Source organism: Orcinus orca, chromosome 21 (assembly GCF_937001465.1).
Source record: "Orcinus orca chromosome 21, mOrcOrc1.1, whole genome shotgun sequence".
Lineage (NCBI taxonomy): Eukaryota > Metazoa > Chordata > Mammalia > Artiodactyla > Delphinidae > Orcinus > Orcinus orca.
Window position 1 is genome coordinate 16,898,662 of NC_064579.1, and position 24,839 is coordinate 16,923,500.

The 24,839-nt window shown below is 36.5% G+C and overlaps 1 protein-coding gene across 2 annotated transcripts in view; it reads right to left on the reverse strand.

Moving 5' to 3' along the window:
* MSR1 (macrophage scavenger receptor 1) overlaps window positions 1-24,839 on the reverse strand; it is a 126,286-nt gene that overhangs the window by 70,090 nt on the left and 31,357 nt on the right. Inside the window, exon 2 of one of the 2 annotated variants that reach the window (XM_049704251.1) lies at window positions 12,545-12,640. The gene's annotated coding sequence lies outside the window, so the exon portion shown is untranslated. Of the gene's footprint in view, window positions 1-12,544; window positions 12,785-24,839 lie in introns of those variants that run through there. The other variant, XM_049704252.1, reaches the window with a different exon arrangement.

Below are 24,839 nucleotides of genomic sequence, written 5' to 3' on the forward strand. Positions count from 1 at the left end.
ACAAAAAACAGTCATCCAAATGCCTGAAAAAGACAGGAACATAAAGAGTGTCAAAGACCAGAGCAAGGCCAACGTGGCCGGGGTAAAAACAGAAAAAGTGGCAAGCAAGGTTCCAGCTAAGGCTGAGCGTTGGGTAGGCGGCCATGAACTGAGGAGTTTTTCTTTATCTTAAGAGCACTGGAGGGACTTCCCTGGTGGTGTAGTGGCTAAGAATCTGCCTGTCAACGCAGGGGACACGGGTTTGAGCCCTGGTCCGGGAAGATCCCATATGCCGCGGAGCAACTAAGCCCGTGTACCACAACTACTGAGCCTGCACTCTAGAGCCCACAAGCCACAACTACTGAGTCCACGTCCCACAACTACTGAGCCTGCACTCTAGTGTCCGTGAGCCACAACTACTGAGCCCACATGCCACAACTACTGAAGCCCGCATGCCCTAGAGCCCATGCTCTGCAACGAGAAGCCAGCGCAATAAGAAGCCCGCGCACCACATCGAGGAGTAGCCCCTGCTCGCCGCAACTAGAGAAAGCCCGCACGCAGCAACGAAGACCCAACGCAGCCAAAAAAAAAAAATTAAAAAAAAAAAAAAACAGCAGTGGAAAGACATTAATGATTTTGAAGTGGGATGAATGAGCCATATTTGGGTTTTAAAAGTTGACTGAATGCAACATGGAGAACAAATTGGATGTGGGCAGTGTGGTTGAGCACAAGTCGACTAGTTAGGAAATTACTGCAATGGTGTCTGGGAAAGTTGATGGCAGCTTGGACTTGGGTGGTGTCAGTGGTAAAGGGGAGAAGTGGAGAAAGATATTAAAAGGTGAATTTAATGGTACTTGATAATGGGTTTGATGGTGAGAGATGGTGGGCTTAAATTTTTCTCATTTACTACTCCAGATCCACTCTCCACCTTTCTCTACCCTTCTATTTTCCCCAAGAGCTTGACTTTTTGGGCTGAAACACACAGCTCTCTTGATCTCTGGCTTCTGATGAGGTCTGGCAAATGTCAGCCCAGCAGGAGATTTGTGAAAGGAAGGAGAGTTGGTTCTTCATGTTAATTGTCTAGAAATGAAATAAATACTTATTACCTGGGAATGTTGGTGGTCTCTTGAGGGCTACTTGACCTACATAAGCAGAAAATTTCTGTTAGGCAGAAACCTCTTGTTCCTGTGGAGATTTCAATATCATACCCATTTCCAGAACTGTGATAGCTAAAATATCCACTACCTTTTAAGAATAACCAATGGCTGGTGATAGGGCTTAGGGTTGGCAGAATAATGTCCTCCCCCAGAAAGCTATCCACATCCTAATTCCCAGAAGAATGTTATGTTACATGGCAAAGGGGAATTAAGTTTGTACATGGATTTAAGGTTGCTAATCAGCAGACTTAGGAAAATTATTCTGGAATTATCTGAGTGGGTCCAAGGTAATAACCAGGATCCATAAAAGTGGGAGAGGGAGGCAGAAGAAGAGGGTCAGAGGAAGTTTCCAGTTTTGATGACGGAGGAAAAAGGCCACAGGCTAAAGCCTGTGAGTGCCCTCTAGAGGCTGTAAAAGGCAAGAACATAGATGTTCCCTTAAAGTGTTGAGAAAGTAACGCAGCCCTGATGACAACTTAATTTTAGCCCAGTGAGATTCATTTTGGACATCGAACCTAGAGGACTGTAAGAAAATAAACTTGTATTCTTTTTAGCCACTAAATTTGTTAATATGTTATTGCAGCAGTAGAAAACTAACCCAGGACTCTTTGTTTGTTTGAGCTGCCATAATAAAACACCGCATTAGATAGACAGGGTGGCTCAAACAATAGAAATTTATTTTTCACAGCTCTGGAGGCTGAGGTCCAAGATCAGGGTGTCAGCAGGTTTGGTTTCCCCTGAGGCCTCTCTCCTTGGCTTACACATGGCTGCCCTTTTGCTTCTCCTTCACATGGTTGTCCCTTGATGCTCACATTCCCCTGGTGTCTATCATTCAAGTTTCTTCTTCTTATAAGGACACTAGTCATATTGGATTAAGGCCTCATTTTACCTTAATCACCATTTTCAAGGCCCTATTTCCAAATACAGCCACATTCTCAGGTACTAGGGGTTAGGACTTCAGTATATGAATTTGGGGAGAACACGATTCCGTTTATTAACAAAAACTATATCGTAAACCTCCCTTGATGCCCTCTCCAGAGGTTCCTAAGGCAATAAACCAAGATGATTTACTGGTGTCTGTTAAATAGAGACTCAGAGCTCATGCCGTTCTTGGCCCAAGTCCATTTCACAGTGGATCCTAAGGGACTACAGACCCATCCTATGGTTATTTCTCCAGTCATAAATGTGTATTGAGAATAGATATATTTAACAATTGGACAAATGCACAGTGGTTCCTTGATCTATTGGGCAAAACCTCTTATGGTGGAAATAGCAGCTAATGAAACTTCCCCTCCCTATCAGGATAGTCATCCAAAAGCTTCCTGCATCACTAGGAAAACTCTTGAGATCAGGGCACAATCAAATATTAATGTCGCAAAGCTGTGATTCTGGGGAAATGATATATGAATGAAACGTGAAAACACTCATTTCCGGTGTAAATGTCCACTAGAGGGCACCCACTGCGGGACCGAATAATCTGACTGACAAAATGACTTTCTCTGGTGAAAGCCAGCCAGTTTTTTCCCCGCAGTTAGTACACGTATAAGTCATATTGCAAAAGAGATGAAAGTGGCTCCTGAGCTGAACAACATGGGCTTCCTCTCAAGAAGGATGATCTGCATATTGCAAATGAGTTTCCAATATTTCAACAGCAGAGGCTAATGCTAAAACCTAATCTGGCTTCTTCCAAGGAAGAATGTTTAATCCTCACTGGAATAAACACTTGCTTAGGATGTGGATTTGCCTTTCCTGCTTTCAGTGCTTTCCCCAGCACCAGTTAACAGATACACTGAATCCCTTATTCAACACTGATGTATTCTACACAAGATTTTTTCTGACCAAGGCACATATTTTATAAATGGTTCCAACTTCAAAGGCTTCAGGAATGGGTTCTGATTGGTTACATTTGACCATTCATTTTCCCCTAGAGGTGGGGTTTTATAAGAATGCCAGCTCTCTCACAAATAAAGTGGTTGGATTAGGATAAGAAATATGTCTCAGAAGAGGCATTGGTGGTGGAGGAATATCCTAGCAATAATTTTCTGTTCTCTTAAATTTCTTATTTATCATAGTGTTGTTTGACTTTTCACCTATTTGTCCCATTTTTCAAATAGAATAAGAACATGCATATTCTCAATATATTTTTAATTAAAATGTTAATTAAAATACCTTACAATAATACTTTCTTTTTTTAATGTTGATTAACTTTTTATTTTGTTTTATTTTATTATTATTTTTTGGCTGTGCTGCACGATATGTGGGATCTTAGTTTCCTGACCAGGGATTGAACCCATGCCCCTGCAGTGGAAGTGTGGAGTCCTAAGCTCTGGCCTCCCAGGGAACTCCCACAATAATATATTCTTTAGGACACATATTGTTACTTTTTTTTTTTGGTCTCACACCTAGTAGGCCCTTAATACTTTTTTTGAATGGACAAAAATCGAAAGAAATATTACACAGGTTATCTCATATCATTCCTTACAATGACCTTACATTCTAGACAGAATAGTATTATCCCAGTTTAAAACTGAGAAAACAAAGGCTCAGAGAAGATAACTTCCTTAGCCAAAACTATCAGGATGGTAAATGACTGAATTAGAACCCAAATTGTTTGTTAACTGATCATTCTTTGCAATACTGTACTACCTATGAATATGATAATGATGACTGAAGGTTTCTCTTCCTGCTCCTTGAAAACTGGAGGCCAGGCCAGTGACTCAATCCTGCCTGAATTCTGAGTGTTGAGAAAATAAGACAAAGACTTTAGGATAGGTAGGAAACAATTCATAGCAATGGTGGGAATGAGAGTCCAGAGAAAAGTTTCTTATCAAGGATCCCGTGTGGGTGATGCTATGAGTAACATCCTTAACTGAAGGTGGCTTTGGGTCTGCGTGCTTAGCCCACCTTACTTCTCAAGCTGGGCTCTCCAATCTTCCCACTAATTGGACCAGAGGGACCAGAGAGTCTTTAAGTCCTTTTTTTTGCTGCTTACATTAGCCAGAGTTCTTACTACTACAATGATGATGATAACCAAATAGAAGCCGATGTAGAGAAACCAGATGGTCTCAAGAATACATATTCTTCTCTGGCTAATCACCATTGTCTAGGACTTTTTTCTTTTCCCCAATTCAGTTGTTAAGAGTTCAAAGTTTAATAGTTTACATGATTTCAATGGTAACTTTATAAATGGAATGCTGTCTCTACTGAATCATGGGCAGTATGAATAAATGAATTCTTACATAAAAATTGGTCATATTCTATTTCTCTTCATTAGATATATAATATGGAGATAGGCTTTGTGATCTTTAGTAAAGACCCACTTAAAAATATGCACTCAATCCTTAGCTACTTAGAGGTAAACACCTTAATTTACCCATATCTAAGATGAAAAGAATAGTCAGAACGTTGTTAATTGGGCTCTGATGCCTGAACAGATCTGAGGGAGTCCTGCAGCTCTCTGCAGGACAAGAACATCCAAAAAGCACCCAACTAAGGAGAACAATGAACATGATGAGGATGAAAGGAAATGGCAACTTTTTATCATCAACCAAAGTGAAGAAACCCCATAAAAGACAAAAAGCAATACCATCTTCCAAATAATAGTTCAAAGAAGAGGACGATTCAGAAAAATGAAGAAATGGAATTCATATAACCTGTTCAAGATTGCATTTTTCTCTGTAATATAAATGGCAATTGCAATGCTTAATCTTCAGGCTCCTACTATTTAGATATGAATACAAATTATCTTAAGAAAATTCCTTTGCAAGGCAAAAGGTTTTTTAAATTTAAATGAGTTCTTTCCCATCTGTCATAATGCTTACAACAAGTTTACACAGACTTCACATTGCACTGATTTAACCAAAGGGAATAGTCTTCCCTGGTTGCTTTTACATCAGATGGAAGAGATTTTGTTTATTTGTTCATTTCATTTTGTTTTTACTGTGGGAGACAGTGGCATATCAAATATTCCAGCCTGTCTCCAAAACCTATACCCCAAACACTGTATTTCTTACATTTCAAAATACCTACTTAGCTGAGACAGATTAAGGAGAATTGTTAGAAAATTGGTTACTGAGATTATTATGTCTCAAAATAAACTCTTTGCATCCAAGTCACTTGCTATATTCATACAACATAGGAAAAAACAAGCAAGATGAGGTCTTCAAAGATAGAGTATAAATCAGCTAGTAAAAAGCTATTCAAGGGCTTCCTTGGTGGCACAGTGGTTGAGAGTTCGCCTGCTGAGGCAGGGGACACGGGTTCGTGCCCCGGTCCGAGAAGATCCCACATGCCGCGGAGCGGCTGGGCCCGTGAGCCATGGCCGCTGAGCCTGCGCGTCCAGAGCCTGTGCTCCGCAATGGGAGAGACCACAACACTGAGAGGCCCGCGTACTGCAAAAAAATAAATAAATAAAAAAAGAATGGCTGCCAAGATTTTGAATCCTGCCTCTGGTACTTGCTAGCTGTGACATCAGGCGTGTTATTTTATCTCAGTTTTTCATCTGTAAGCTGATTTTCAAAAAGATCTATTAGAATTGAATAAGTTCATAGTTGTAAAGCACGTATAATAGTGCTTGGCATCTGGTATGTCCTCTGTGAGTACATTGTTACATTGTATACAGTAAATTAAAAGGTTAGAATTGGAAAATGTAAAACCAACATTGAATCTTCTTCATTAATATTACAATACTTTTTCTTAAAACAGCAATCTCTTAGGAAAAACTGACTAGCAAATTTCTTTCATCTCTGATAACTCATTTTTAATATTGGCATGCTATTTTACCCAGTACATTCACCTGAGTACACTTCGATGTCAACAAGATGGATTGTTATATTTTCTATATTCTTATTTACTTCTCTCCTGAATTATTTTTGTCCTTGAAAATTCAGCAATTTAAATGAACCATTTAAACCTTAAAATGGTTGGAAAGATTCTTGTTATGTATACCATCATGGTTGATTTGCTCATGAATTCTAGCATTTTGACAACATGGGGAAAAAGTCACACATTCTAGAGCCAAACTACCTGGCTTCAAATTCCAGATCTACTCTATTTAGCTATGTGATTTGGGGAAGTTATTTAACCTCACTGTGCCAGTCTTCCTCATCTCTAAAACAGGATGAAGGAGAACGTTATCTCATATTTTATGGTGAAAATTGAATAAGTTTATATAGCTGTGCTTTCACAGAGCAGATAATGATAAGTATTCATTGGTATTATTCTAATACCAGTTATAATCAGTATTGTTATAATAGTTCTTGTGACATTGTTATATTTTAATTTTTGTGTCCATTTTTGGACCCGTGAAATACATACTTTCTGTAATTTTTTGTGGATGTCAATTTCTTTGACATTGTCAATATTTCAAAAAAATGTTTATTGAGGATCTGTTATGAGTTAGCTGCTTTGACAGACATGTAGGTGGAATAAATATAACAATAAAACACTCATTGTGCTTGCGTTTAGAATCTAGAAGGGGCATGTGGAAGGCATGCTAGGACTCATCAATGGTGAGTTCTCCTTTCCTTCCTGGGTGTTTGGGAGATCAAACTTTCCAGCCCACTTGTGGGGTCATGTGACTGCTATGGCTGAAAAAATATGAACAGAGTAATACGAGTCACTTTGGGGCTAAGGCAATGAAAAGTGCAAGTTCAAGCAGAAAGGCATAATGGAATCTTAAGATCGTAAAGATTATTCAATATCAAATTACACATTATAAAGAAAATGACATGACACCAAAAATAACATGCCATAACATGCACAAAACATAACATACTTAAATTAGTCTTGAAAATACTATTTCTTAGTATGATAATTTGTTTGATTAATAACTTTGTCTCTTTTCAAAGAAAACACCTTAATTTTAGAAAATTTCACAAAACGTAATTAAGAATAGTTTATAAAATTCCAAACAAAATGAATTTAATAGAACTCTCAGAAATGTTTTGACATCTTTAGAATGGAATCAGTTTCATGATATTCACAGATTCTGCAAAAAAGAATGACATTTTATTCATGAATCACAAGAACTCAAATCATATTTTCTGTTATTTACTAAAACAAAAGGAAAAGTGTTGAAATGTATGTGCATCTATTTTGAGTCATGGAATTTAATAAAATAATGTCATTTAAAAAATAGACTTGTTTTTCAAGACATTTGAATCAAATATTTATTAAAACCTGAGTTATCCTTATAGTAAACTATGGTCTGTTTTTATAAATAAAGTTTTATTGGAATGCAGTCATGTCCATTTGTTTACATATTGTCTAGGCTGTTTTTGCTACAACTTCAGAATTAGGCATTTGTGACAGCGAGTGCATATCCCACAAAGCCTAAATTATTTACTGTTTGACCCTATATGAGAAAGTTTGCTAACCCCTGCTTATAAAGAATTTCTATTAATTTATTCATTTTTAAATATTTTGAATTTCACTCAGGAGTTCAGTGCACCAAAAGAGAGACCTAATGATCTTTAAAGTATTTAGGAGTTTTAAGCAGAAAGGTATTTAATTCAGGGAATAAGATATCTACAAAACTGTTGAAAGGTTTGAAGGGGCCAAATCTAGGCTGGGGCTCTTGGAATGTCTCCCAGACAATTTAGGAGTGAACTCTCAGGGTACCTACTACCTCTGAGGTATCCAAAGGAGGGATCTGGGCCCAAAGAAGAGGACCCAGGACTCTGCCTCTTCAACTGCTTCTCATCCGAAGAGCTGAATAATGAATACCATTCTCCAGAACTTTGCTGCAGGAAAGTTGTACAGACCCATGTATTTGCTTCTCAGAAGCAAAAGGCAAGGACTCCAGGAAGATGGGCTCTACCTATTGTACTTTCTAATTTGCAAAATAGTTATTCTTACTGGAGAATTTTTACTCAGGCTCAATCTACAAGGGAATCTGGAAAATGTGAAATGTAGTTTTTTGTTTTTTTTTTACTTTCAATATCTTCATCTAGAAGAAGGGTAGAATGGACAGACTTTCAGTGAGCCAATATTGAGAATCCACCTGATCACGTAATAAAAGCAACAATTATGCTTATTAAAATTATTTGATTAGAGGATAAATATTACAGGCTAAGTGAAATAAGTCAGAGAGAGACAAATACTGTTTGTTATCACATATGTGGAATCTATGAAATACAGCAAACAAGTGAAGATAACAAAAAAGAAGCAGACTCACAGATAGAGAGAACAAACTAGTGGTTACCAGTGGGGAGAGGGAAGTGGGGAGGGGCAATGTAGGGGTAGGGTATTAAGAGGTACAAACTATTAGGTACAAAATAAGCTATAAGGGTATATTGTACAACATAGAGAATATAGCCAATATTTTATAATAACTATAAATGGGGTATAACCTTTAAAAATTGTGAATCACTATATTGTTTACTTGTAACATATAATATTGTACATCAACTATATTCAGTTTTTTTAAAAAAAGTTATAGGGCTTTTCAGGTTATCTATTTTCTCCACTGTGAAGCTTGTTAGTCTGTGTCATTTATGATATTTATATATTCTTTCTAAGTTTTCAAATATATTGTCTTAAAGATATTCATATTATTTCCCACTTATTTTTTAAAGTCTTTAGACCTTGACTGCTAGATATCATGTTAGATATTGATAATTTGTGTTTTCCCTTTTTGGTTTATTTTTGGTAAGGAAGATTGACGAAGTTACTAGGATTAAGTACTTTTCTTTAGGTATCCAGTGACTTTTTTAAAAAAATTGAGGTATAATTGACATATAACAGCAATTACTTTCAGGTATACAAAATAGTGATTCAGTACTTCTATATATTTCAAAATTATTATCACATAAGTCTAATTAACATGCATCCCCATACAGTTACAATTTTTTTTTCTTGTAATGAGTACTTTTGAGATCTACTTTCTTAGCAACTTTCAAATATGCAATACAGTGTTGTTAATCATACTGTACATTACATCCCCATGACATTTATTTTGTAAGTGGAAGTTTGTATCTTTAACCCTCTTCACCCAACTTTTTAATGTGTTTTCCATTTTTATACTGATTAGTTTGGTGAGAGGATTATTCTTTTATTCACCTTCTCAAAGAAAAAACTTTCAGTTTGACTGATTTTTCTCTACTGTTTTTCTGTTTTCAATTTCACTAATTTCTAGTCTTTTCTTTCCTGTTTTTTAGGTTAAGTTTGCCCTTCTTTTTTAATACAGTGTTGACTGCTACAAATTTATTTCTAATGATGTGGTCTAGCTGCATTCTACAAATTGTTGATGGTAGTATTTCCATTTTTATCCAGTTCCAAATATTTCCTAATTTTCCATTAATATTCTCTTTGACCCATGAGTTATGCAACAGCATGCTGTTTAACTTCCAAGTGTTGGGAATATTAGTGACATTCTTTTTTGTTTGTTTTTTTATTCTCTTGCTCTCAGAGAACATATTTTTATGGTTTCAATACTTATAAATTTATTGAGACTTGTTTTATGGTCTCAAGTATCATCTATCTGGGTATATAATCTGTGTGCATTTTAAAAGAATATGTATTCTCCTGTTGTTTGGTGAATTATTCTATAAATGTCAACTAGGTCTGTTGTTCAAATGTTCCTACCAATTTTCAATTTTTTTTGAATTATTGAGAAAGTGATGCTCACATCTCTATGCTTATAGATTTATCTATTTCTTCTTCCAGATATAAGAGATTTTGCTTCATGTATTTTGTATCTTTTTTTAGATTTTACATATTTATGTTTTTTATGTCCTGAATTGACCTTATTATTCTGAACAATTTCTCTTAAGCCTGTTACTATTTCTTAAAATTTACTTTTTTGATATTATTATATCCAGTGTCCATGTGCATGTGTGCATGTGTGTGTGTCTGTGTGTATTGACATGGAATATTGTTGTCTATCCTTTAACTTTTAACCTACTAGTGTCTTTGAATGGGTTATCTTCACTTTGAACGATTCTGATATGATTTCTAGTTATCATTGTTAAAGTAACCAGACTGGGACAAGATGAAGTCACTCATGCTAAGACCCACATTAGCAAACCAAAATTTAACTAACTTTCTATGCTCAGCTGTCACAGAAAAGGAGGTCCTACGCCAACCAATCAGCAATTGCCTGCTCAGCACAAGTTACCTAACCCAGCTCCAAGACTTCTCTTTGCTCCATGTAAGGAAAGTTATCCAGCTTTAACCAATTGGTAAATGTCCAGTAAACAAGGCAAAGATGCCCACTCTCACCACTTTTGTTTTTTTTTTAAATGTATTTATTTATTTATTTTTGGCTGCGTTGGGTCTTCATTGCTGCGTGCGGGCTTTTCTCTAGTTGCGGTGAGCAGGGACTACTCTTCATTGCAGTGCACAGGCTTCTCATCGTGGTGGCTTCTCTTGTTGCAGAGCACAGGCTCTAGGCTCATGGGCTTCAGTAGTTGTGGCACGCGGGCTCTAGGGTGCAGGCTCAGTAGTTGTGGTACACAGGCTTAGTTTCTCTGCGGCATGTGGGAACTTCCCAGACCAGGGCTCCAACCCGTGTCCCCTGCATTGGCAGGTGGATTCTCAACCACTGTGCCACCAGTGAAGCCCACCAATTTTGTTTAACATATTATTAGAAGTCCTAGCTAGAGCAATTAGGCAAGAAAATAAAAAGGCATCTGAATTGAAAAGGAAGAAGTAAAACTACTACTGTTTTGGGGAGAATGGATACATGTATATGTATGCCTGAGTTTCTTTGCTGTGCACCTGAAACCATCACAACATTGTTAATCGGCTATACTCTAATATAAAATAAAGAGTTAAAAAAAAAAAACTACTACTGTTTGCTGATGACATGATATTATAAAGACTCCATCAAAAAATGATTAGAAATAATAAACAAATTCAGTAAAATTACAGGATACAGAATCAATACACAAAACACTGTTGTATTTCTATACACTAATAGCAAACTATTAGAAAAGGAAGTTAAGAAAACAATCCCATTTCAATTGCATCAAAAAGAATAAAATACCTTGGGATAAATTTAATCAGGGAGGTAAAAGACCTATACATTGAAAACTATAAGATGGTAATGAAAAAAATTAAAGATGAAATAAATAAATGGAAAGATATTGTATGCTCATGGATTGGAATAATCAATATTGTTAAAATGTCCATACTACCCAAAGCAATCTACAGATTCAATCCAATCCTTATAAAAATTGCAATGACATTTTTCACAGAAATAGATCAATAATACTAAAGTTTGTGTGGAACCACAAAAGGGCCCACACAGCCAAAGCAGTCTTGAGAAAGGAGAACAAAGCTGGAGGCAACATGCGCCCTGATTTCAAACTATACTTCAAAATTATACTAATCAAAACAGTATGGTATTGGCATTAAAAAGACACATAGATCAATGCCACAGAATAGAGAGCCCAGAAATAAACTCACACATATATGGTCAATTAATTTACCACAAAGGAGCTAAGAATATACAATGGGGAAAGGACAGTCTTTTTAATAAATGGTGTTGGAAAAACTGTACTACAGTTACAGCTACATACAAAAGAATGAAACTGGACTACTCTCTTAAACCACACACAAAAATGAACTCAAAATGGATTAAAGATTTAAACATGAGGCCTGAAACCATAAAACTTCTAGAAGAAAACATAGGCAGTAATCTCCTAGACATAGGTCTTTGAGATGATTTTTTAAATCTAACCCCAAAAGCAAAAGTAATAAGAGCAAAAATAAATGAGTTGGGATTACAACAAAGTAAAAAAGCTTCTGCACAGCAAAGGAAACCATCAGCAAAATTAAAAGGCAACCTACCGAATGGTGAAAATATTTTCAAATCATAAACCTGATAAGGGGCTAATAACCAAAAATATATGAAGAACTCATACAACTCAACAGCAAAAAACAATCTGATGAAAAAATGGGCAGGTGATTTGGATAGACATTTTTCCAAAGAAGATGTACAGATGGCCAACAGGTACATGAAAAGATGCTAATTGTTTATAACCAGGGAAATGCAAAACAAAACCACAGTATGATATCACCTCACACCTGTTAGAATGGCTATTATCAAAAAGACAAGAAATAACAAGTGTTGGTGAGAATATGGAGAAAAGGGAACCCTTGTGCACTGTTAGCGGGAATGTAAATTGGTGGAGCCACTATGGAAAACAAAATGGAAGTTCTTAAAAAAATTAAAAAGAGAACTTCCATATCATCCAGCAATTCCACTTCTGGGTTTTTATCCAAAGAAAACAAAAATACTAAGTTTAAAAGATATATGCACCTCCGCTTTAACTGCAGCATTATTTACAATTTTCAAGACATGGAAGCAACTTAAGTGTCCATTAACGTATGAATAGATAAAGAATATGTGGTATATATAGAGAATATAATATTATATAGCCATAAAAAGAATGAAATCTTACCATTTATGACAACATGGCTGGACTTCGAAGTCTTTATGCTGAGTGAAGTAAGTCAGACAAAGAAAGAAAGAAACTGTGGTCTCTTACATACGGAATCTATTAAAAACAAAAAACAAAAGAAACAAGCATGTAGACACATCAAACAGATTGGTGGTTGCCAGAGGTGGGTGGTGGGTGGTGGTAGAAATGGGTGAAGGGGAGGGTAAAAATTTAAAAAAAAATTCATAAAGAAATAGTTCCAAAAATGTTAACAAGTATTGTAGCTGACATTCAGAATTTTAAAAAAATAAATAAAGCATAAAGTTAATGGAACTCTTGTGTCTTTTCTCATTAACTAAATTTGCTGATAACATTTTCAACCAGCACAGTCCTTTCCCTGTCCCACACTACCATTCAAAGTGAGCACTGTCTATATTCCTAAGTGGGTGTTTTTATAAGATGGTGAAATGGTGTTTTATCCAATTGACAATTTGCATATATTGTGAAAACATAACAGAATTAAGATATGATAATGATAGTCTACATGAAGAAAAATGTTATTTGTAGACAATTTCCTTCTAAAATATCAGACATAATGACAGAAAAAAACAATCTAAACACATTGCTCTGATTCGCTGAACACTGCCAGCAAGATGGTACCATTTTATGAGTTGTGATCTGAAACAGTGTGATCAAGAAGCTAAATACAAACTTACCATTTTTAAAATCAAACAATTTATAATTAAATTAAACTGATATAGATTTAATGACACATTTAATCAAAGGCATGGTAAATATTCAAATGGAGCAGTTCTCAAAAATGATTTAATTGGAATTCTGTGACATAGTTAAGTTGATTTGCTGAGGCTGCTTTCACATTGTGAGTTCCCTTTATCTATAAGCAATATCAATATTGACAATCTCCCATGGTGCCACTATAGCATTTGCTCTGCATTTTGCAGATGTGTGCACACAGGTTAAAAGACAAGTGAGTTTTAATTCCCTAGCTTATGAGATTGCTTTGTCCCCAGCCTGCTTTTATTTCATAGAATTGTAAAGCTCTTTTTAGCATTTCTGTGATCTGAGTCTCTGGTTCACTGCACATTCCTTATACTCCTATTAAAATTTGAAAATAAATTTGAGTAGACTAGATCTGAGGCTTCTTTATTATAACTGGTTTAGCATTTCTGTGTTGAAATTTATTACAATTTCCAAACGTGTATGGCACATTATGTTGTCTAAATTTAAAGAGAAACAAAGACATGTGGCACCATCCGATTTACTCAACATTCTAAACCCCAGTTTGGACATTTAAATTAGTCTAGAAATCATTCTGGAAAATAATAAGGCACACTTTTGGAAAACTATGAGGTGGAAGTAGGGCTTGTTCCCTTTCTTCCTCCACCCTAATGTGCACATTGACAAAATCATACTAAGTTCATATTAAGTTCAAATAATATTCTATTAGGCTTCCCTTTACTAGAGAGGTATGCTCGTAAAAGTAATGCTTTATTGTACAATATTTGAAATTTTCATTAGATACCTCTGCACCAGTGCACAGTCTGGGCCACAATTTTTGCTCTGGCTGCTACTGAAGCATCCAGCTCACAGTGGGCTTTACCCACAAACTGGACACCCCTCCAGATTTGCCGAAAGCCCTTACCAGGTACCTCTTGCTTTGTATCCCAGAGTTTTGCTGATGATGTCACTCTGATACAAGGATTAGCTGGAACCTTGGAGGGTTCTTTAAGGAAGTAAGGTTAGCCTTGACCAACAGGGACAGAAACTGGCAGTTAAATGGTCTTCTCCCTTTCTTCAGGTAGACTACTCTGAGACACATCATTTAAGTCTCTTCAGGCCTGGGCTTGAGTCTCATAGACATAGCTATAATACTGGCCAACCTGATAAAATACCCTTGTACTCTTTTAACTCCTTCCTTTTTTCTCTTTCCAGGTCTCTTCCTAGGATCAGCCAAAACCTAAAACTAAAACAAACACAAACAAAAAACTGCTTGCACATGAGCGTTTGCATCACGTTTACCTTGGGCATGGGGAGTGGGGGAGGGCAGCTAAAATAAAGTAAATGGCATTAAGTTGCTCCCTGTATGTACACATTTTATTCCTCTGCCTGAGGTGAAGCTGAAACTAAAGAATGAATGAGAATGATCACAAGCTATTTATCAAGTTGAAATCTTTCCTCACCAGACAACTCCTGCTGTATCCTCCTCTCCCACTGTTTCAAATCCTCCGTGCACTTTTATCTGGCCTGTGTCAACTGGCTCTTCACTTGCTGAGCTAGGGAAGTCCTTTGTCTCAAGGTGAACAGTAGACTATCAGCTATACTGCCCATATCTTTTTAATCTTTCACCTTTCTTTATGAACAATCCAGAGTAAATGTTAATGACAAATGTTTGAATGAATGGATCAAAAAATAATTGTACTCAATCTTAGGTAGTCACTCAGGCAGCAAGGAGCTAAATTAGTTTTTCTTCCTCCACTGAATGACAGTCCAGGTGGAAGGAAAATTTCTGAGAAGAACATGGAGTGTCTTCTTCCCTCATTATCCCCCTTCTTTATTGAAGATTGCAAGATGTGCTTCAATAGGTTTTACTGTAATTGGCTATAACTGTTTGGGGTTAAGTGTCACTCTAGAAACATGACAGCAATACATTGTAACCAATTAGGAAACTGTATCTTAAAATGTTAGTACAGACAAAATTGTCATATTAAATTTATGAACTCATATGGCAACTGCAAGGTATAAATAAGAAAGTTTCCACCTTGATGAAGAATGAGCATTACCACATCATGAATAAGAATCACTAAATGAAAATTTTTAAAGTTTTTAACTTTATGCAGAATTAGTCACCATATTAGAGTGTTTATGCATATTAACATACAGCTTTATGCAAATATATATGTATATGTGGTGGGATGGATCTTTAATCTCAAAATAACGTAACCAGGGACTTTCCTGGTTGTGCAGTGGTTAAGACTCGTGCTCCCAATGCAGGGGGCCTGGGTTTGATCCCTGGTCAGGGAACTAGATCCCACATGCATGCCACAACCAAGAGTTCACGTGCCACAACTAAGGAGCTTGTGAAACACAACTAAGTAGCCTGCAAGCCGCAATGAAGGAGCCCACCTGCCACAACTAAGGAGCTCATGTGCCACAACTAAAGGAGCCAGCGAGCTGCAACTAAGGATCCCACAAGCTGCAACTAAGGAGTACACATGCTGCAACTAAGGAGTACATGTGCTGCAACTAAAGAAGCCGACTGGCCACAACTAAGGAGCCCATGAGCTGCAACTAAGGAGCATGAGAGCCACAACTAAGACCCAGCATAACCAAAATGAATAAATAAATAAATAAAATAATAAATATTAAAAACAATAACTTGAACAATGAGGCCAAGTCTACATAAAAATTTAGGATGGAAGTAAAATACTTGACCTTTTGGCTTATTTGTAGCTTATTATGGTTCAATATTCCTAAAACACCATAACTGTACTTTAATGTGACAATTTAAAAATTAAAATCAATAAAAAATTTATTTTGCACCCAGAGATTATCATACTAAGTGAAGTAAGTCAGAAAGACAAATACCACGTGATATCACTTATATGTGAAATGACACAAATGAACTTATCTATGAAATACTCACAGACATAGAGAACAGACTTGTGGTTGCCAAGGTGGGGGTGAGGGAGGGTTGGATTGGGAGTTTGGAGTTAGTAGATGCAAATTATTACATATAGAATGGATAAACAACAAGGTCCTACTATATAGCACAGGGAACCATATTCAGTATTCTGTAATAAACCATAATGGAAAAGAATATGAAAAAATAAATAAAAATTTTATGCTAAATCATACAAAATGTATAAGATATCTATATCTACACCAAGATTTTATTCCCAAGACAATTGTCTTGACTCGCCTTACTGTGAAGAAAGTATATATTAATACTCACTCCAAGTCTTTATTGTTTCATATACAATGAATGGATGAGAAAAGAAAATAACATTTGTAACCTTTCTTGTTTTCTTCATTTATGAAAATTTGGAAAATAGAGAAGTTATAAACAAGTGAATTTAAATAATCCACAAAACTACTAAGAATATACTATTGCAATGAACTTTGCCTGTATTTCAGGTATTTTTATACACATACAAATAGATGTATTTTACGTGGATCAAATGTGGGTCATTTTTCTCCAAATTAATCAAATTTGGATCAAATGTGTAAAATACATACAAATAGATGTATTTTAAGTGGATCAAATGTGGGTCATTTTTCTCCAAATTAATCAAATTTGGATCAAATGTGGAAAAGTGGGTCATTTTTCTCCAAATTAATCTTTAGAACTCCTCCTTTTAGCTTCACTACTGATTTGTAACTCCTGATTCTCATTTTTATACAACTTCCCCACTCAAATCTTCCTCATCCCATGTACAGAAGATGGAAAAAAAGAGGCAAGGTTGAGGGGGACCCTGGTCTCAGACCATTTCTCTATTAGCAAGAATCACAGCAAATATATTAGATGGAAAGATTAGCACTGGAGTCTAATAATTTAGTTTGTTCCACGGTTCCATGTAAATTGTCCCATCTCCAGGCTGTTTTATTTTCTGACTCAAAACAGAACTAACAGCAGGCAGTTTGCTCAAGAAACCAGAACACTTGAAGTACCAAACTTCTCATTTCCATCTAGCTCTTCTCTAGAAATTTGGACATATTGCTGTTGCCTGGTCCCTTTTCTATTCACTCCATGTTTACATATGATCAGACTCAATGTAGGATATAATCCATAGGTGTTAGGGGTCAGATTTTTAGTTTTGAAATCCATGTCAGAGAAAATGTACCATTAATTTTGCCTTTTCATTTTCTCATCTCTTCATGCAAACAACTATTTCTAACTAACCACAATATAAGTTAAAAAAAAAGTTTTATTTCTTACACATTTCTATTCTAATACATTTATAATATTTAAAAATATTATATGTTTCTCTTAAAACATTTTGTTTCAAGCACACGTTGTCATATAACATTTTTCAACTTCAGCTCAGATGCCCCTGCTTGATAGTTATTTTTCTTGGTTGTACCCATGAAGGATCTCTAATGCTTCGCCTATGGAAAGATTCCCTCTGCTATTTTGAACACCAAATTTTAAATGAATGAAATCATTTGAATTGTTGTACAATTTTCTTTAAATTGACTTTTACTTTTTTTTTTTCATTTGGGGTTAATATAAATAATGTTGCTATAAAGATCATTGTATATGTGTTTGGTATGTTCCACCATCATGACTGGAAGCAGAAGTTCTATTTATTTTCCATCTTAGGAAAAAGAGAAACAAGAGAAAATTAAAATTTACATCTATATTCATATTGAATTTGGCAGTATCATTTGGTCTTTCTACCACATGCTATATCAGGGGTTATCTCGAGATAAAAAGTATCTATAAACACTAAGATTTTGTGTGTGTGTGAATACAAAAGAGTGAAATTTATAGATAACAGAGTATGCAAATATTCAGATTTAGTAGGTAATGATGAGCAATTTTCCAAACTATTAGTACCAATTTGCACCCATGCTATCAGGAAATTAGTTTTCAGATGCTTTTCATTCTTATTAATTTGGTATTTTCTGCCTTTTTCATTTTAGACACTCTGTTATATGTGTGACTTTAATTTGCCTTTCTCTGATGACTAATCAATTTGAGCACCATTTTATATGTTTATTGGCTTTCGGATATCCTCATCTGTGAAATGCTATTTGAGTTTTTAGTCTGTTTTTCTACTGGGTTGATACTTTGCCTTTTAGATTTATAGGAGATTTTCTATATTTTATGTAAGTTCTTTGTCAAACATACATAGAAAATAATCTTCTTTCAGGAGAGTAGTTGACTCTTCTTTTAACTCTTCTTTAACTTTGTAGCTTTTGGAAGAAATCTTTGCCTGCATCAAGGTCTTGAGGGTATTCTCTTATGCTTTATCCTAAAAGCTTTATTATTTTATTTCAATATTAACTGTATAATACAGCTGGAACTGATTGTTGTATTTTGTGTAATAGAGATTTGATTTGGTCAACCTAGTTGACCACTTATTTAAAAGATATTCTTTACCCAACAGCACCGCATTGTAACCTGTGTCACAGATCAAATGACCCTCTGTGTATGGGTTTGCTTCTGGGCTCTTGTTCTGTTTTATTGGTCTTTTTGTTGTACTCTTTAAATATCTTGCTAATCATGAAGTTTTCATTGTATTATTAGCAAATATCTCAAACACAGAATCCATTCACAATCCAATTTATTTTTCACAATAATATGTGCAATTTTGTATTTCAGAACACTCAATAATTTATTTTTTTTTGTAACTTCTCATATTCTATTAGGTCATCAAGGTTTTTGCCTCATAATGAGGCTGATGAAGAGTTCATACTTAGAGTAGACATGACAACAAAAGACTTTTTTTAATTATTCCCTTGTCCTTAATGATCTTCAATATGTGGTTTGTTTTGGTGAATATTTTCAAATACTAGGCCATTCATGGTAGTTAAAACTAGAAAACAGAAACTCCTGATATTCTTAATCAGAAATGTTATATTAATTTCAATACTCTGAAAAGGAAATAAGGCCACTACCAACCCCCTGCATTAAGAAACATTTTTATCTCAAGATAACCCCTGATACAGCATGTGACAGAAGGACTAAATGAAACTGCCACTTTCAATATGAATATAAAACACAGATGTAAATTTTAATTTTCTCTTGCTTCTTTTTTTCCTAAGATGGAAAATAAACAGAACTTCTGCTTTCAGTCATGATGGAGTAATAGAGACTAGATTTCTCCTCCTGCCTGAAACAATTGTAAAACTAGATAAAATACATGAAAACAGTTTTCAGATAATAGACACAAGGCAGCACAAGACAATGATCCCTGAGAGAGGGGAATCTGGTTGCCTGGTTGCCCGGTTGCCCTGGCCTATTGTCTGGCAGAAGTGCAGGGAGGAGCACGAATGATTTAACCCAAAGCAGAAGAACCTGTAAATTGTGGAACCTGTAAAGGACTCAGCAGATGATGGAGGGAATGGCGGTGGGGTGAGGAGACCAAGCAGTTGTTACTGTTGCTTATTCTTCACTCTGTATTTAAATATACTTGAGACCTGCTCTTTAATGCCACATCCTTGACCCGTTAATCATTCCCTCTTAAAATTTTCTTTGGCCTAGAATCGCACAAACCTGCCTCCAACTTTTGCTGAATGGCAGTCTTCCCTTTTTTGGGTGTCTGCTTTTAACATATTTGTGTAAGTTTCTGTAAAGAACAATCTAGGAGCAACTTTCAAAACTTTTATAAAAATCTGTTATTTAGACCAAAGTATGTCTTCACATAGTTGCTAGGATGCCTGTTAGCTCTTTGATTGATTCTGTGTGAAAACCATTAGTGGGATGGTCTAAATATAAAGAATCAGATAAAAGTGAATCATAATGTAATTTTATTTCATGTTCATAGAGAATGACAATCTTTTATGGGGTTATGTACTTTATATGTTCCCTTCCCATTATCATCAAGAATAAGCAATTGGTGATTAAGAGGACTGATTTGGAAAAATGAACTGATCCCAGGAAGTAAAGAAATCTGGATTTGCTCCTTCATACTTTTATTAAAGTGAAAATTTGCAGCATAATTTTACTTTCTATTATTTCATCAACTGATTCAAAATTGGGTATTTATCCAAATTTTTAGCTTTAAGAAAATACAGTTTATGTTAAGAATAAATCTAAGCAAATGGATACATTTCTCACATTAAATGATGCCAGATAGTTGGTCCACATTTTCTGTCTATAGAATTCTGAATTTCAACTGAATTAAATCAAGATGAGGAAATATTTTAGATTGTGTGAATGAAGAAGAAATAGGAAAATAAATCTCACTAAATTTAAGAGAAGATACGGCAGCATTTGAAATAAGGACTACTTTTCAAGGGTAATAAAAACCTAACTAGTTATCTTAGTAAGTTAGCCTGGAAATTTTGGCCTCAGTGGCACTTCAGGGTAGGAGGAAAGCCCAGGTCTTTCCCAGTATATGGGAGTCCATGTTGTGATGTAAGCCAGCCAAGCCCAGGTCTTTCCCAGTATATGGGAGTCCATGTTGTGATGTAAGCCAGCCTATGAAACAGACAAACAAAATTGAACAAAGGAACAAGGAGATGGCTGGGTTTCCAAGTCACTGGACTTCTCACTGTGGAACACTTCAGTAAGTAGAATAGAATCATAATCTTTTTACTTCACTCAATGGCATTTTCTGCTGGGTCCATGCAGCCACATCTAACAGAGGTGATGACACTCATGGGCTGAATCTCCCTAAGATTTGGCAAATGGTTCTCCTAGCTGACGGGCGTGGACAGGGAGCAGGAAATATGGTAGCTTTCAGGATTAACAGTGATTAAATTCCAGAGTTATGAGTAGGCAATAAATCTGGGCCTCTTGCCTTCCTCTTTGCCTAAATTTTTATCATTACTGAAGCAAAGAATTGTTCCCATACCTTCCTAGGCAAGTTTACTAATCAAGTAAAATTTTACAAAATCCCTTTTTTTTTTTTTTTTGCGGTACGCGGGCCTCTCACTGTTGTGGCCTCTCCTGTTGCGGAGCACAGGCCCCGGACGCACAGGCCCAGCGGCCATGGCTCACGGGCCCAGCCGCTCCGCAGCATGTGGGATCTTCCTGGACCAGGGCACGAACCCGTGTCCCCTGCATCGGCAGGTGGACTCTCTGCCACTGCGCCACCAGGGAAGCCCCATGAATTGAAATTTAATTGTGGGGTGAGTGGTAGAAGTTAAAGACAGAATGATTGGTCTGTGAAATGACGTTTTCACAATATACAACTTATCGAGAGGTTTTACCTTGTGGATAACTGGATATTATTAAGTTTTTGTTTGTTTGCTTGTTTGTTTTGTTTTGTTTTAATGAGAGCAATGACCTCATTGGTCACTCCAAATGCTGACTGGAAATAAATGTTTTAGAAAGATAATTCCCACTTCAGGTTGATGTCTCCAAGAAGGACTTGTTGACCGTCAGTCATTCTCCTAATGCTGAAATTATCACAGAACCTATAGGAAAGTCCCAAATGGTGGTGCCCACAGATCAAAAGTAGGAATAAAACAATTATTTCTGAAAAAATCCTAGGGTTATTTGTTGAACATGCAAGCTGTGATATTTACACTTTTCCCTTTTGTTTATAATTATGTTCACAGTTTATTTCCACATAATTTGTGTTTTAGACCCTACATCATTAAGTTTGATACTTTAGATTCTTTACAATAGTAAAAATAAACTATTAAAAACTCAGAAGAAAAGTTGTATCACATTTGACTGCAGTGGATATGGAAACAGCAAAACATTTAAAATTGCCCAGAGCAAGGGTGTGGCTTGGTTCCTAGAAAACTTCAATTGGATTGGATTTCTGAGATTTTTAAATACTTTAGGTTTTAATGCTACAGTTTCGTTGCCTTTCATTGCTCTGGTGGAAGTAAGCTGCTTCATGCTTTATTTGCTTTTCCTTCTCAGATTCCATTTTAAATAGTTAAAGCCTAGCTACATGGTAATGAAGGAAAGTGGAAAAGAACAGGCCAGAAAGAATATTTGGTATTTCAGTGCTTTAACTTCACAACTCAAAGGTTTTGAATAATTTATTGTCCATAAAATAAGGCTCCCTTGTCTATTTCTAAGCACTGGATACCAAACAGCAAATATGAATAACAAAATCCTAGTCACTTTTATAATGAATTCGCTGCCCCTGTGTGGCACTTCTGGTCATTTTATTGCTTTTCCACTTTTGTCCAAGTTAATAAAACAAGCTGATACCTCCTTCCTACCTAAACAATTCAGCAGCAACTGTGGGGATAATAAAAAGATGATTTACAATCCATTTGGATAATTTCTTGAAGCAGGTTTAGAACTATCTCATAATTCTCAACCTAATGTGAAATAATATAATTCATAAAATCCTGGCACTGGAGTGGAAACGACAAAGAGGTCTAGTATGAAGCATGATGTGAATCTGGGTGGAGTGATGCTTCAATCATTCTCACCAGAATCACTCTCTATCATTTGCAAAATAGAATGAAAGCAAAATATTCTGTGTTGCAATGTTATAACAAATTTTTTAGAAAATGTTGCCAATACGTGAACTGATAGCAGAAAGACCAGAACATTTACTATCCAACATGGGAAATATTAACAATTTTTCTGGGACATCATGGAGAAACCAGGACAATCCCTAACAAACCAGGGTTTATTGTCACTAACCAACACTCTTTTCCAAAACTGTGACTTTAGTACTCTTTTCCTGTTTTCTTGCCTCAGAGTTCCTGCTGCACATATTATTTCTCTACTTAAAATTCTTCAGTGGCATCTCGCTGTAGTTGAGACATGTTCCTAATTATAAACCAGGTTTATAACACCTACACAATCCATTCTGCTGGTGCCTCCCTTGTGCTGACTGTTGTTGCTAAGACTGCTCTAACCATTCGGCTTTTTACCATTCCTTGATGCCAAGCTAATTCTGGCCACATTTCTTTACATTCCTCTGAGTTGCGTTTCTCCTGCATCTTTGCATGGCTGGTTCCTTTTCCTCATTCAGGTTTCACCCCAAATGTGAGAGCTCTCTGACAACCCCACTGGAAGAGGCCTTCCCAGCCCTGACTTCTCAGGCTCTCTTCATCTCCTTTCCATGTTGACTTTTTTTCCACCACGCTTGACACTGATTGAACTTTTCAGTCTTCATCTTATTTAATGCAGCAGCATTTGGTAAAATGGATCTTCTTGCCCTTTGGACACACTTCCTTCACAGGATAGCCTGTCACCTGGGTTTCCTCTCACCATTTTTGGTGGTTATTCAGATCCTTTGCTACTTCCTTCTCATGTGTTAACCTGTAAATTCTGTAACCCTAGTCTCAGTTACCAACATCTTTTCCTTACTATCTATGCTGATGCCCTAAGCGATTTCATCCAGTCTCATTGCTTCCAGTATCACGTACAACCTGATAACTCCCGCATTGATACCTGCAGCTCATGTCTCCCCTGAACTTCAGGTCTGCATGTCCAATGATAGTCTAACTGATGTCTCCATGTGGACATCTAAGTGGCATCCTTAATTTAACAAAATCTGAGCCCCTGATATTTCCTGTTCTCTTCCAGACCATCTTCCCCTTTCAGCCATCCACATCTCATTTAATGGTGACTCAATCCTTTCCCTTTCTGATGCTAAAAACCTTGTGTCCACCTTTGACTCCTCCTTTTCCCACAAAAGCCTCATCTGTTCCATCAACAAATCCTATCTGCTCTTCCTTAAAAAGAAACACAGAATTCTATAATGTGTCACGAACCCAGCAGGCCCTGTGCTGACCTCGGCACCATGTTCTTTCCTTAGTTATTGAAATAGGCTCCCAACTGATCTTCTGACTTCTGCCCTGGCCTCTGGAGAGCATTCACAGCACCACAGTCCCAGTAATCCTGTTAAAATGTAAGTCTTGGCCTGTCACTCCCCCAGTGTCTGCCTGTCTCAGAGTAACGGACAGATTTTCCACAGTGACTCCCCAGAATGCTAGAATGTGCGTGTTGTGTGCCTCAGTATCTGTCTGATCTTCTCTTGTTTTATTCTTCCTCGTTTGGCTACAGTAGTTTTTTTCATTGTTTTTTATTTTCTGTTGGTGGACCTTATCAGACACATTCCCTCTCCTGAGCCTTTGCACTTGAATTTCCTTCCGACTGGGATGCTCTTCTCCAGTAGCCACAGATAGCTCTCTCACTTCCTTCAGGTTTTTACTGAAAAGCCACCTTCTCGGTGAGACGTGTCTCCAATCTCACCTGTCATTTTATATAGCCCTTCTCTGATTCTCTGCTTTATCTTTCTCACTAGTATTTATCACCAAGGAACATATACATTTTACTTAATTATCGAGTATATTTTCTGTCTCCCATAACAGGAATGTAAGCTCCATGAGAAGACAGGTTTTCTCAGTCTTGGTCAGTGTCATAGTCCCATTACCTGGAAGAGGGCCTGGACTATAGTAGTCATTTAACCTATGTTTGTTGACTGTTTTCATGAAATTAGAAGCTCTTCCTAACTCCGCATTCTTTGTTGTCATGCTCCTGTTTTGTGCTTCAATTGAGACTCCAATTACTCGAAGTTTGAAGACACAGGCAAACTTTCTACTTTCCCACCTACACGTCACTCTGAAGCCCACTCCTGTCTGGCTTTCATCCTCACCATTCAACCAAATGCTTCTTGTCAATGTCACCAATGGCCTACCTACT